We start from the raw sequence: 13,588 nt of genomic DNA on the forward strand, positions 1-13,588 counted from the left end.
GAGAGAGATCCCCAGGAGGTCACTCTACTTAATCTAAATGTAAAGTGTTTGCTCTGAGGACTAGGAGAAGGAGTAACTAGGGAAGTACCACCTGCACCAGCACTCAGACAGGAGAGAAGGAGACCTGGTAGCTGCTGTGAAAGAGGCTCCCAAGGTGGCACTTGTCCTGGTGCACCAGGCAAGACCCACTCTTCCCAGTAAATCCCTTCCAAAATGCTGCAACAGCAGTTCCCCAGCACTATTAGGATGATATCTTAGCTACTGCCTGTATTTATAGCTTTATGGATGACTGAAAATAGCAATCAGAAATATCAGCCACCCCAAGAGGTACGTGGGCATTGGCCCTGAGTCTACCATTCCCAGGCCATGGCAAGAAGAGCTCCATTTTCTCTTCTGCAGTGGGAATTGCTATTGCTCAGGGAAGTGTTGCTACCTGCACATACCTGCCCTTCCACACAGCTCCTCTCTCTTTTCCTTAAGCCTTCTTGAAACTGCCTTAATCTTGTTCTATTAAAACCCATCTTCACCTAATTCAGTTACTATGCAGCAAATGCCTACGACTCAAGTGCCAACAGGTGCAGCAGGGCACAGTGGGGATAGCTGGCACCAGGAGAAACCACAGCTGTTCAAACAGCAGCTGCCTCTTTTCTGAGGCTTCCCAAAGCCAAAAAAAACCCTCTCCATTTAAATCCTCACCATGTTGGTAGACAGGGCCAAATGAATCTCTGAATTAGATCCTGTTCAGAGACTTATGCCAGCAGGTAGTTGACAGGGGGTTGCAGTTGCTATGTGCATAACGGAAAAAAACTTTGAGAGAAGGGAAATATTTTTTTAAAATATGTTTAACCTTTTACTGAAGAAGCAATAAAAGAACTATGACACACATTAAAGTGATCTGGGTGAGGTGATTGAGGAACTCCCAGTAAATCTGCAGATGGCACCAGGCTGGGTGGCCCTGGTGATCTGCTATAGGACAGGGAGGCTTTGCAACAAGACTTGGACAGGTGAGAGCCATGGGCCAAGGCTATTTGTGTGAAGTTCAACAAGGCCAAGTCCCAGGACCTGCACCTGGGTCACAACAACCCCATGGGGAGCTAACAACTTGGCAATGTGTGGTTGGAATGATACAACTCAGAAAGGAAACTAGGGGTGCTGGTTGGCATGAGTCAGCAGTGCCCAGGTGGCCAAGAAAGCCAACAGCATCCTGGCTTGGATCAGGAGCAGGGTGGGCAGCAGGGACAGGAGGGGATCAGCCCCTGTGCTCAGCACTGCTGAGGCCACACCTCCAGTGCTGTGCTCAGCTCTGGGCCCCTCACTCCAGGAAGGACACTGAGGGGCTGCAGCCTGTCCAGAGCAGGGCAGTGAGGCTGGAGAAGGGCCTGGAGCAGTTGAGCTGTGAGCAGGGGCTGAGGGAGCTGGGGGTGTTGAGGCTGCAGAAGAGGAGGCTGAGGGCAGAGCTCATTGTTCTCTGCAGCTCCCTGCAGGGAGGTTGGAGTGAGGAGGGAGCAGTCTCTGCTCCTGGGTGGCAAGGGACAGGAGCAGAGGAAATGGTTCCAAGCTGTAGCAGGGGAGGTTGAGGCTGGATGCTAGGAAATATTTCTTCCCAGAGAGGGTTCTCAGCCATGGAATGTTCTGCCCAGGGCAGTGCTGCAGTCCCCATGGCTGGAGGTGTTTCAGCAGCCTGTGGAGCTGTGCTTAGGGACATGGTTTGGTGTTGCCCTGCACCCACCCGTTTTTAAAACCTCACATGTCTATTTGCATCTAAACCAAAATGTCAGATTATGAGACATAACCAACCTGGTAGCATTTCTCTGAACTGTAACTGCAGGGAATCCAGGTCATGTTACCCAGACTGCTGTCATTCCTCAAAAATAAAAGCAGGAAAAACGTATTTCTGGACAACAGATGAAATGGGAATGCTCCTTTCACATAAATTGAGAATCAAAATATTGAATTGGAAGAGGATTTTTATGCTATACAAAGATTTTAGTAATTTTTAAAAATCCCATCTCAAATTTGGACAGAGAAAAATATGTGAAAAAAATGTCCATGTTCTTATGAGACAAACAAACAAAAAAAACCATTCTGGGGTGATTAATTTATAAATAATAGCAGCCTCAGAGAATCATAGAATGGTCTGGGTTGGAAGGGACCTCCAAAGGTCACCCAGTCTGACCTTCCTGCAGTCAGCAGGGACATCTCAACTAGATCAGGCTGCTCCGAGCCCTGTCGAGCCTCGCCTTCAGTATCTCCAGGGATGGGGCCTCAACCACCTCCCCAGGCAACCTGTTGCAGTGTTCCACCACCCTCATAGTGCAGAACCTGTTCCTAACATCCAATCTCAAGTTGCTCCGCTCCAGTTTGAAGCCATCGTCCCTGCAGGCCTTTGCAAACAGTCTCTCTGCAGCCCTCTTGTAGCCCCCCTCAGGTACTGGCAAGCTGCTATTAGGTGTCCCTGGAGCCTTCTCTTCTCCAGGCTGAACACCCTCAACTCCCTCAGCCTATCCTTGTAGCAGAGCTGCTCCAAATCCCCTGATCATTTTTGTGGCCCTCTGCTGGACTCACTCCACGAGGTCCATGTCCTTGCTGTGTGTAGGGCTCCAGAGCTGGATGCAGCACTGCAGTGACGTCTCATCAGAGTAGGGAGGCAGAATCACCTCTCTCACTCCTGATTTCCAGCCTCTTCCAGCTAGTGACAGCTTTTGGAACCATACCTTTTAAAATTTCTTTTGAAGATGCAGAACCAAAATGTTTTCAAAATGCAACGACATGGGTTTTTAACCGAGAAACTCACCAAACCTAAATCTCTCCCTCAACCAGCTTTGATTCCATCAATAAATCCAATCCAAAATGTACCCAACCCAAAGCAGAACTTGGAACTGCCTAACCACCTCTGGTGCATCACCTTGAAGAGAGCAGTGAAATCTGCTTTGCCTGAAAACTATATAAAGGTTGAACTTGATTCAACCTACTCCATCCTTACTTACACTAGCATCATTTAGAGCTCTGCTCCTGTGGAATGCTGCTTACAAAAGGCTGCTTCCCCTTATATTTTTTGTTCACCTAGGGAAAGAAATAATCCACACAAGGAGTACCACTACACTGCTGTGTGGCACAGGACACACCATGATCAAGCTCCTTCTCTGACTAAGAGAGCGAATGAAGACTCAGACAGCTGGGGAAAGCCATCCTGCAACTGCTCAGGCTCTGAATAGAAAAAGTACTTCTCAGCTCCTGCCATCTGACACCCCTTGCCAATCTTACATTTGCTTTGTATTATAAATAGAATATTGTTAGTGAACATACTTTCCATTGCTCCATGCAACTGACAGTTTAACGCCTCTGCAACAGGCTTAAATCCCCAAAGAAGGTTAAGCTGCAAAACATTTGTTCTTGGTATGCAGCACTAGATGTGGTGACCAGCACCACAGAGCATGCAGCCTGAAAAACTAAGGTGGAAATGTAGGAAGAGCTGAGGCAAGGTGGCCATCAAGCCCAGAAATGCATTTCTGCTCTTGACACAGGCTGTACTCATTAAGAGTCAGCTGTCACCACATATATTCCAGGTCCTCTATTTTGGTCACAACCACCCCAAGCAGTGCTATAGTCTTGGGGCTGTGTGGCTGGAAAGCTGCTGGCAGAAAGTGTCCTGGGGGTTGTAATGGACAAGCAGCTGAATGTGAGCCAGCAGTGAGCCCAGGGGCCAAGAAAGCCAATGGCATCCTGGCTGGGGTCAGAAATGCTGTGTGTGTGCTCACAGGGAGGTGATTGTCCCTTCGGACTCATCTCTAGCGAGGCCATACCTTAAGTGTTGTGTTCAGTTTTGGGCACCTCAGTACAAGAGAGACATGGAGGTGCTGGAGCCGGTGCAGAGGAGGGCAAGGAAGCTGTGAAGGGCCTGCAGAATAAATTCCATGAGGAGAGACTGAAGGGGAGCTGGGGATGGTTAGTGTGAGGAAGAGGAGGCTGAGGGGAGACCTCATGGCTCCCTGAAAGGACCTTGTGGAGAGGTTGGTGCTGGTTTCTTCTCAAAGGTCATTAGCCATAGAACAAGAGGGAACAGCCTCAAGTAGCCCTCAACATTAGGGAGGATTTTTTTTCCCAGCAAGAGTGGTCAGGCACTGGAATGTGCTGCCCAGGGAGGTGATGGAGTGCCCAAGCCTGACTGTGTTTAGAAGTATTTTGGAGGTGGTGCTTGGAGTGAACCTTGTAGAGTAGGGTTCTGGGTTGGACTTGATGATTCCAAGGGTCTTTTCCAACCTGAACATTTCTGCAGTTCTGTGATATGGGCAAAGACATGGCTTGAGCCATTACGTCCCTTCCCAAAGTGATAAACAGGTGCCCATAAGTGTTTATGTACTTGTTAGTGTCTTGCCCAAATAAGGGGAAACAAGCCCTTGTTTCACCTCATATGGTCAGTTTTGGCACTTAGCCTCTGTGGCCAAAGGGGCCACACTTGGGCAAATAATATAAATGGAGCTAAGTGGCAAGCAGTTTCTCTGCTCTGATTTTGCCTATTCTATCCTGACACATTATGCTTTTTTTCCTCATGCTCCAGACCATCTTAGCTTTGATGCTTTAAGCTTTGTCTACCTGGAAACGCCTCAAGTTTACCAGAAAAAGGCATTAAGTGCCTCATGCCATGGTGAGAATTAGCCACCAACAAGACATTCTGTCTGCACTTCTGCAAACCTCCATGCCAAGTCTAGAGTCCAAGAGGAACCAAGATCAGGTCAGAGATCATCTGCCTCTATCCCAGCACCCTGTTAGAGCCTGGGAAGATCTAGATGCCTCAATGGCTATCAAGACACCCAACAGATGGTTTGGGTACCATCTGGAAACTGTAACTTAGCCTTTTCCAATGTTCTGGCTTTCCTAAATTAATAAAATTGCCCATAAGCACCCCTGTGAAGATTTCCTGACCAAGTTAGAACCTGTAAATAAAATTTAACTCATTTCTATATACTTTGGGGACGGCTTTCAGGAAAATAAAAATAACTGTATTTTTAACTCTGCCAGCTAAATTGCCCCAACCAAATCATTATGGCACAGCGAATGCAGGGCAATTCTATTGTGGAACTTCTTTACAAAAAAGGATGACTAATGACAGAAGCTGATTTAATCTGCACTCGGGGAAGCTGTAAAGACCCAGAGAAAATTACAGCTAAATTAGCTGAGAATTCTGACTCTCTGATTTGTGAGTCTACAGTTGAATATTATGCTGTGGTCTTGGGTTCAGTGGCAGCCTGGGCACAAGTCGGATTTGAAATTTATGAGGAAAAAATTCAGCTATTAAAGGAAAAAGATCAGATCTTGGAAAAGGAATTAAAAGACAGAAAGGCACAAAGCCAGGACCTATGGGAAATTGTGCATGTGCAGTCTAAAGGCTTTGCAAATGCCTTCATAGCCCAGGCGAAGGCAAAAGCCATGTCGGGACTCATTTCCTCAGATGCGCATCCAGCGACTCCGCTCTCTGCCTCGGCACATGAACTGAGTGACATGGAATCGTGTGAGAGAGAAACTGGTGCTGTTACAGAGGATTGTGTTGCACCTGCCCCCATGCAACAGAAAGCTAAAAATAAGTCCAACCCAGAGAGAGACTCTCCTGCAGCGAGCAGGAAGGAGAGAGGTGAGGAGGAAGCTACTGAACATGAGGAAAACCTGCTCTGAGTCAAAGCAGCTACCACCTGCCTGGCGATGTGGCCTTTGAAAAAAGACCCAGCTGCACCATGAAGCTCAACGCGAGACGGAGAGAAATGGCACAGGCTCAACTCAGCTGCAACCAGAGGTTCGCACAAGCCAGCCTTTGGGTTCACAACACGATCACTCAAAATGGGATCCGCTCAGACACAGCCCGTCCACCACGTCCCCTTGCACATCGCGAAACCAGCGAACCGGTAGCTTGCCACAGTATTAAAGGCACAGACTCCAATTCAGCTTATGAGTCCAGCCCGCCTGCTCATCACAGATTCCAGGAACGCCACACTGTGACTGCACCCACTGAGAGGGCTGCACCGTGCTGCAACTCTGAAGAGTCTGCAGGTAATACTCGCAAAGCACCCCACTGCAATCTGAAAGGGAACTCCCGGGGAAAGGCCGCAATCTTTAAACTGCAAAAAGCTGCTAATTCTGAAGCTCATGTGTCCTCTTCATGGTCTCAAGTGAAACAGAGCAATGAGGAGCATGGTAAGAGAGAGAACAGAACACGTGTATGGCATAGTCTGGAGAACATCAGAAGTGGCAACTCACAATAGCTTCTCAGTTTTGCTGAGAGGCATTTCTCCCTGATGTATGGTTCACCTGCTGACCTTTTCCTTCCTCACCTCCCTGTTGCATGCCAGACAGCCTAAGGGACAGTCAGCTGTGCCTCTGCTCTGCATCAGAGCACACAGGTGTGAACAGTTCCCAAAGTTCTTTAAGCATACCTAGCAGGGCAGGGCTACGTTGTACAGGTCACATCCATTTCCCATCAAGGCAGATCCTTAAGAGAATCTTAAGGTGAGGAGGACTGCATAATCCTGGTTCTACCTCACCAGGTCTAACCACTGCATATCCCCAAGTGGAGCTCCATGGACTCTAGTTTATCATTTATGTAGAGGGCAACACTCTCTCCCCTTCTTCCACAGCCTGTCCTTCCAGAAAAGTCTATAACCACACATCCCTATGCTCCCATCATGAGATCCATCTCGCCATGTCTCAGTGATGCAAATGACATCACAACCCTGTTGACTTGTGCATATTTGCAATTCTTCCTGTTTGTTTCTCATGCTCCTTGCAGTAGTGTAGAGGCATTTAATTTGTGCCTCTGTTGGAGCTGACTTACTGACTGAATTTCCCTTATCCTGTGCCTTTTGGGCACTCTTTTCCCAGTCTGTATTTTAACTCCAGGGTCAGATCCATCCTGTCCATGATCAGACACCTCTGTAGTTATCAATCTATTTCTACCCCTCATGTCTTTACTACCGTGGAGATCCCCATGTGGTGTTTCCCTGTTGACAGCTACTACCTGAAGAGGATCTGGCTTGTCTCTGCAAGACTTTGACTGCATTATTTTGTCCCCAGCATGCTTCTGAGTAGCGGGTTGAGAGCCCTTACTAGTCTCCCATTGCTTCCACAGTGGTGTGTCCTCCCACACCTTTCCACATGGAAGCCTGATGACATTATTCCCTTCCCCCTTCACATCCTGTTTAAAGACGTCAATGAGCCCTAGAATCTCCTCTGCAAAGACCCTCTTCCCCGCCCCGAGAGAGAGCTGACTCCTGTTTGGTGTCAACAAGCCTGGTGTTGTACAGATCATACCGTCATTAAAGAACCCAAATTTATGGTGGTGACACCATCCATGGAGCTACGTATTAAAAGACTGCACGCGGCTGCTTAATCCAAATTCTCCACCGTCAGGTGGAATAATGGAGGAAAAGATAATTTCTGCCCCAGAATCTCATACCATTCATCCCAAGGCCCTGAAGTCTTTTATTTTGATTGTTCTAGGAATACCACTCATTATTTCTTCTCCTACATGGAAGATCAATAATGGATAGTAGTCTGTAGAGCGCTCCAGGCTCCAGGTAGGCAGCACACCTCCTTATGAGAGGGGTCTGCCTGACATATTGGTCCCTCTGTTCCTCTCAGAAGATCATCCCCTACCAATATCATTCTCCTTTTTTCCTTCGTTGCACTAGTCCTAATTCTTGGGGCTGGCTGACTCACCCTGGGTGACTGAGCAGGTGGATTTTCCCCTTTATCCTCTGCCTGATCCTCCGTTTCTAGAGAAGCTGGTAAGACTGAGAAGATCAGGAAGGGGCTCTCCTGCCTCTGTGGGGAGGGACCTGCCTCCACTCCCCCTCATCTCCTAGGTCTCCTTCTTTACCCATCTTATCTGGGTAGCAAGAGGAAAAGAGATCCTCTACTTCATGTGCAGCCCTGACCTGCTGTCCCTCCCTCACAAATGGCATAGCCTGGCTCCACCAGTCAATTTCCCTTTCACAATCCCATATAGATCTTAGTCTCTCAACTACTTCCTTTATCCCAGACACCATACTGAGCAAGTCACTCAACTGCTCACACCTGACACAGGTTTTGTCTTCACCACCATCCGTTTCAAGTGCTAGGTTCTGGCACTCTCTGCAGTCAGGGGTCTGGACACCCACATATTTGCAAGAGACACCAATCTGGGTGCCCACAGTTTTCTTAGCCACAGCATTTGCCCAGGTTGCAAATTAGATTAGAGTTAAGGCAGAGGCAACCACACACAGACTGCCAGCAAGAAGAAGCAGAACTGAGAAATGTGTGAGCAGTGAGTGTTGTTTCTCAGCAGAAAAATGAGTGATAGAGGGTACTGTTGTTTTTGTCCTTCTCCTCATAGTAAAATATTCTACTTAGCCTCAAACCAGCACATGAGCCAAGAGAGGCATACCCATAGGCAGTTCTTCCACACCAGATTTGTACCTTGAATATCAAAAATAATTCAAAAGCCAAGTACATACCAACAGCACAGGCTAAATGCTGAGACAGAGGACCTTTGCAACCAAAGATTGCTCTGATTAGTAGTTTTCTATATGAAGTTGTTACCAAAACCAAACCAAATGCACCTTAGCCCTTGCAGGAGACCACTCAAGCACTGCCAAAACTGCTGCTGCAGACAGAATGGGGCCGGTGCTGTCCCAGCTCAAGAAAACATAGAGAAAGTTGCAGGTGACTCCACAAGCCCACTGGGCAGCCTGTTCCAGGGTTCTGTCACCCTCACAGTGAAAAAAAAATGTCCTCATGTTCCCATGAAACTTTCTATGCCTCAACTTCCACCATTGCCCCTTGTCCTGTCACTGGGCATCACTGAACAGAGCCTGGCTTCATCCTCTTGGCACTCACCCTGCACATTTTTATCAATAAGAATGTTCTTCTCCAAGCTCCAATCCCCATCTCCCTCAGGCTCTCCTCATAAGGAAGATGTTCCATTGCCTTCAGCAGCTCTGTGGCTCTGTGCTGAACTCTCTCAAGCAGTTCCCTGAGGCCCTTCTTGAACTGAGGGCCCCAAAACTTGACACAATATTCCATATGAGGCCTCACCAGGGCAGAGCAGAGGGGCAGAAGAACCACTTTTGATCTGCTAACCACAACCCTTCTAATTCACCCCAAGATGCCCTTGGCCTTCTTGGCCACAAGAGCATATTGCTGGCTTCCATCCACTAGGGTCCCCAGGTCTCTTCCCCTTCACTAGTCTCCAACAGGTCAGTCCCCAACCTATCCTGGCCCATGGGGTTGTTCTTTCTCAGGCGCAGGACTTCACACTTGCCCTTGTTGCATTCCATTTCTCCCTGCCCAACTCTCCAGCCTGTCCAGGTCTAGATGAATGGCAGCACAACACTCCGGTGTGTGTCAGCCACTATGGCCTCTGTGCCCTCATCCAGGTCATTGACAAATACATTGAACAGTCCTGGCCCCAGTACTGACACATGTGGGACTATACCAGCTACAAGCCTCCAACTAGACTACATCCTGTTGACCACAACTCTCCTCAAATGAACAACAGGAACACTAAGTTCTACCAAAACAAATCTGCCCACAGAGCTTCACCTGAACACTTTCTCCAGGTAACCTGCAACTTCCTTATTTGCTAACTTTGTATCCTGCAAGGCCACTGTATTTTTTATTTTTTCCAGCAAGATAATGCTTTAAATTACATTAATTGTAGTGAACTCATTAAGCATTGTTCCCAAAAAAGCAGGTGCTGAAGATAATGCAGATCCTTTCCAACTGCAGCACTGACCTATTAACACTGTGAATGATAAAAAAGGCCAGAAACCAGTAACTCAGAAAAGCCTGTTGGACTGAACCAGTTTGAAACAAAGCCCGAATGTCAGAGTGCTCGGGCAGTAACACACAACACAGAAGCCCACAGGAAGTATATGGACCTGATGGAGAAGGTCCAGAGGAGGGCCATGAAAATGATTTGGGGGTTGGAGCAGCTCTGCTGTAAGAACAGCAGGCTGAGGGAGCTGGGGGTGTTCAGTCTGGCCAAGTGAAGGCTCCAGGGAGACGTAAGAGCAACCTTCCAGTACCTGAAGGGGGCTACAAGAAGGCTGTAAAAAGACTGTTTGTGAAGGCCTGCAGGGACAGGATGAGGGCAATGGCTTCAAACTAGAGCAGAGCAGATTGAGATTGGATGTTAGGAACAGGTTCTTTACCATGAGGGTGGTGGAACACTGGCACAGGTTTCCCAGGGAGGTGGTTAAGGCCCCCTCCCTGGAGATATTGGAAGGTGAGGCTGGACAGGGCTCGGGGCAAGCTGACTTAGTTGAGGATGTTCCTGCTGAGTACAGGGTGGAGTGTTGTGGAGGCAGGGAATTAGTGCGTCCGAGTCAGGAATATACAGGAAAATAGAGTTATTTTATTTTCCTGAAACCCACCCCAAAAACTATATGCAGAAATTAATTTAATTTTAATTAGCAGATTCAGTTAGATTAAGAAGATCTACAAGGATACTGTAGGTAAATTTGACTATTTTGGAAGCCAGGAGTTGGAGAAGGCTAAGCTACTAAACATAGCATCCCTCACTATTAATCAGGCTGAGCCAAAAGCTCACTCACAGGTGAGCCAGGCTGGCTGAGAGAGAGGGTGGTCCAGATGCCTGTCCACTGCTCTCTTTCAAAAGACCTCTGAGGCTCGTTAAAGCCTATCAAGCTGCATAAATGAGATGCTTATGGTGGGAAGCCGTCCAAAGCAGGGACAGTCCTGTCTCTCAGGAGCTTGTCCTTCAGAGTGACAGGGGACTCTTTCTGCAGGAAATATCCAGGTGCCACGGAGGGCCCATAGGCCTGAAAATAGGCTTATTTATGCCTTGCCCTGCCTGGACATGTTTTTCTGCCTATAGACAGAGGTAAACACATAACGAGCACAAAGGGGTTCAACACACCTGGTGCCATGAACTCTGGCCTGCCCAGGACCCCTGATTGTGTAAGGTGGTTGTGTAAGTCCCCACACACCCAGCTCGTGCCTGCCTGGTGTAAGGCCCATGTGATTGCCATATTTGGGAGATCCAGGCCTGCGGCTTTTGCCTATTATGGTAAGGATTGGCTGACTGCCAACCTGATTGGTCTTTCTAGTGGCCAAGGGGCCATTAATCTCAGCCCACAAGGGGGTAAACAGTCAAACAATGTGCTTACTCCCCCGCATTGCTTGCCTGCCTGTGTACTCACTTGCAGAGCTCACTTAAGCCTGCCTGTATATATATGTGGAGCTCAGACTCCAGTGCAGCCCTGCATCCTATTGCATGCCCACTGCCTTATTATTACTGCCTGGTGTGTGCCACTGCCACAAGTTGCCAGAGGCAGACCCACCTGTCTGCACACAATCAGCCTGAGTAGCCAGCGTTAGACCGTGCTCAGTCTGCATGGCATCGTACTTCTCTGCACCTAGAGATCCTGCCTACGAAGTCAGCAGCACAAAGTCAGAGACTATCCTTTCCCCTGAAGCTGGAGGATTCCAGCCTCCACATCCACAGGCAGATTGGACACTAGTATAGGCTGTGACGTAGCCCCGGAGGGTAATTGATAATTAATCAAAACTTGTGAGTAAATGCTTTGATGCCTCTGTAATTTCTATTGCCTCCTGCCATAGAGCAGAAAGAGCTTTCAGCCCACCCTTGCTGGGCAAGCAGTATACTGACCCCAAGCGGCATTAAGCCATGGGGAAAATTCTCTCTCTGTTTAGTAGTTTGAATGTTTGCTAGTTATTAACAAGTTACTGTTTGAGATTTCGCATAATGTCCTCCATGAATGTGTAGATCCATATTAATACTAAAGTTCAGTGGTTGGGGGTGGCAAGAGTTCAAAATATTCAAGTTAATAAATTAAATATTTTTATAAAACACCCTCCCACATCAATTAATTTCTCCCCTCTGCCACAATCGGCGTAGGCGGCAGAATACCCCTCGTGACACCAGGCGGGGAGAACTCTAAGGCAGGAACCCCAAGGCTGGCAGTCCCCCAGTATTTACACTCTTCCTAGACAAAGACCCAAGTTACCACTTCCTAGGCGAGAAGACCACAGCCAATCACCAGCCTGATTCCAGCGTGGGCATCTGCAGGGGGCAGCCCATGTGCCAGATGGGCCCTTTGCTCCCCCCCTTCACGCCTGCAGGGCAGGGGGGGAATAGGTTTTTTGTGCCTTTTCCTCTCCCAGTCAAACCACAGAGAGAGAGGGATTTTGGACTCCAGGGCAAGGAGTTGAACTGTTCTTCGGAGGTCCTATCTAATCTAAACCATTCTATCATTCTATGACTTGGGAACACTCCTCATATGAGAGGAATGAAGGTGTAAGGACCAAACTGCACTGGGAAGGGGTACACCACTGCCACTTGACCCTAGCTGTGCTGTTTGCCTGTAAAGTTCCATTGGGCTGCTCTGAGAGAAGCACAATCCCAACCAGGACATAGCATCTAGAAGGATGGTATCCTGGGGTGCATTAAGAAATGTGCATCCAGCAGATTGAGGGAGGTTCTCCTCCCCTCTACTCTGCCCTACTGAGGTCCCACCTAGAACACTGCCTCCAGTTCAGGGCTCCCCAGTTCAAGAGGGACAGGGATCTACTGGAGAGACTCCAACACAAGGCTACAGGGATGCTGCAGGGACTGGAGAACTGCCTGATGAGAGGAGACTGAGAGCCCTGGGGTTGATTAGTCTGCAGAAGACATGGCTGAAAGGAGATCTAATCAATGTCTATCAACAGCTGAGGGCTGGGAGTCAGGAAGGAAGGGACAGGGACAGCCTCTGCTCATTTGTGCCCTGGAACAGTACCAGGGACACAGCAAGTTCCACATCAACATGAGAATGAACTTCTTTCCTGTAAAGGTCCCAAAGCCCTGGCACAGGCTGCCCAGAGAGGTTGTGGAGTCTCCTTCTCTGGAACCTTTGCAGCCCTGTCTGGATGTGCTCCTGTGTGATCTGCACTAGATTCTCTGGTCCTGCTCTGGCAGATAGGTTGGACTGGAAGATCTCCAGAGGTCCTTTCCAACCTCTAACATCCTGTGATCCTGTGAAAGAGACTGGCAATGCACTTGCACTCTGCCCTGCTGCAGCATCTATTCCTACTCTGTTTACTGCAGGCAAAACCAAGGACATTTCTTTTTAATGTCCAGTTCTTTACAATCACTCATCCTCCCCAAAAACCTGCTATGAAGAATGTCCATCTGTCTGTCACTCTCTGTTTGAGGTATTTCCTGATGCCAGGAACTGATGATACTTGGAAGCTGAAGCATGTTTGCTTTGCTGTGGCTTATGAGTAATATCTGCCATCACTCAGCTGCCTTTCCATTTCATTACATGCATGGGTGATGGTGATGCAGTATGTTGATGGTGGTGCAACATGCCCTGCTAGATCTTGCTGCACCAAAGCTGCCAAGACTCTAAACTGGATGATCAGGGCATCCCCAGGAAGGCCAGTCTCCCTTTCAGCTATCTGCTTTCTACTAGACCAAGGTGCTAGGCTCACTGTGGAGAGACTCTGGCATAGGCTGCACATGGAGGTTGCAGGTGCCTCCATCCTGGAGGCATTCAAGGCCAGGTTGGATGAGGCCTTGAGCAGCCAAGTCTAG

Source organism: Pogoniulus pusillus, chromosome 24 (genome assembly GCF_015220805.1).
Source record: "Pogoniulus pusillus isolate bPogPus1 chromosome 24, bPogPus1.pri, whole genome shotgun sequence".
NCBI classification, from domain to species: domain Eukaryota; kingdom Metazoa; phylum Chordata; class Aves; order Piciformes; family Lybiidae; genus Pogoniulus; species Pogoniulus pusillus.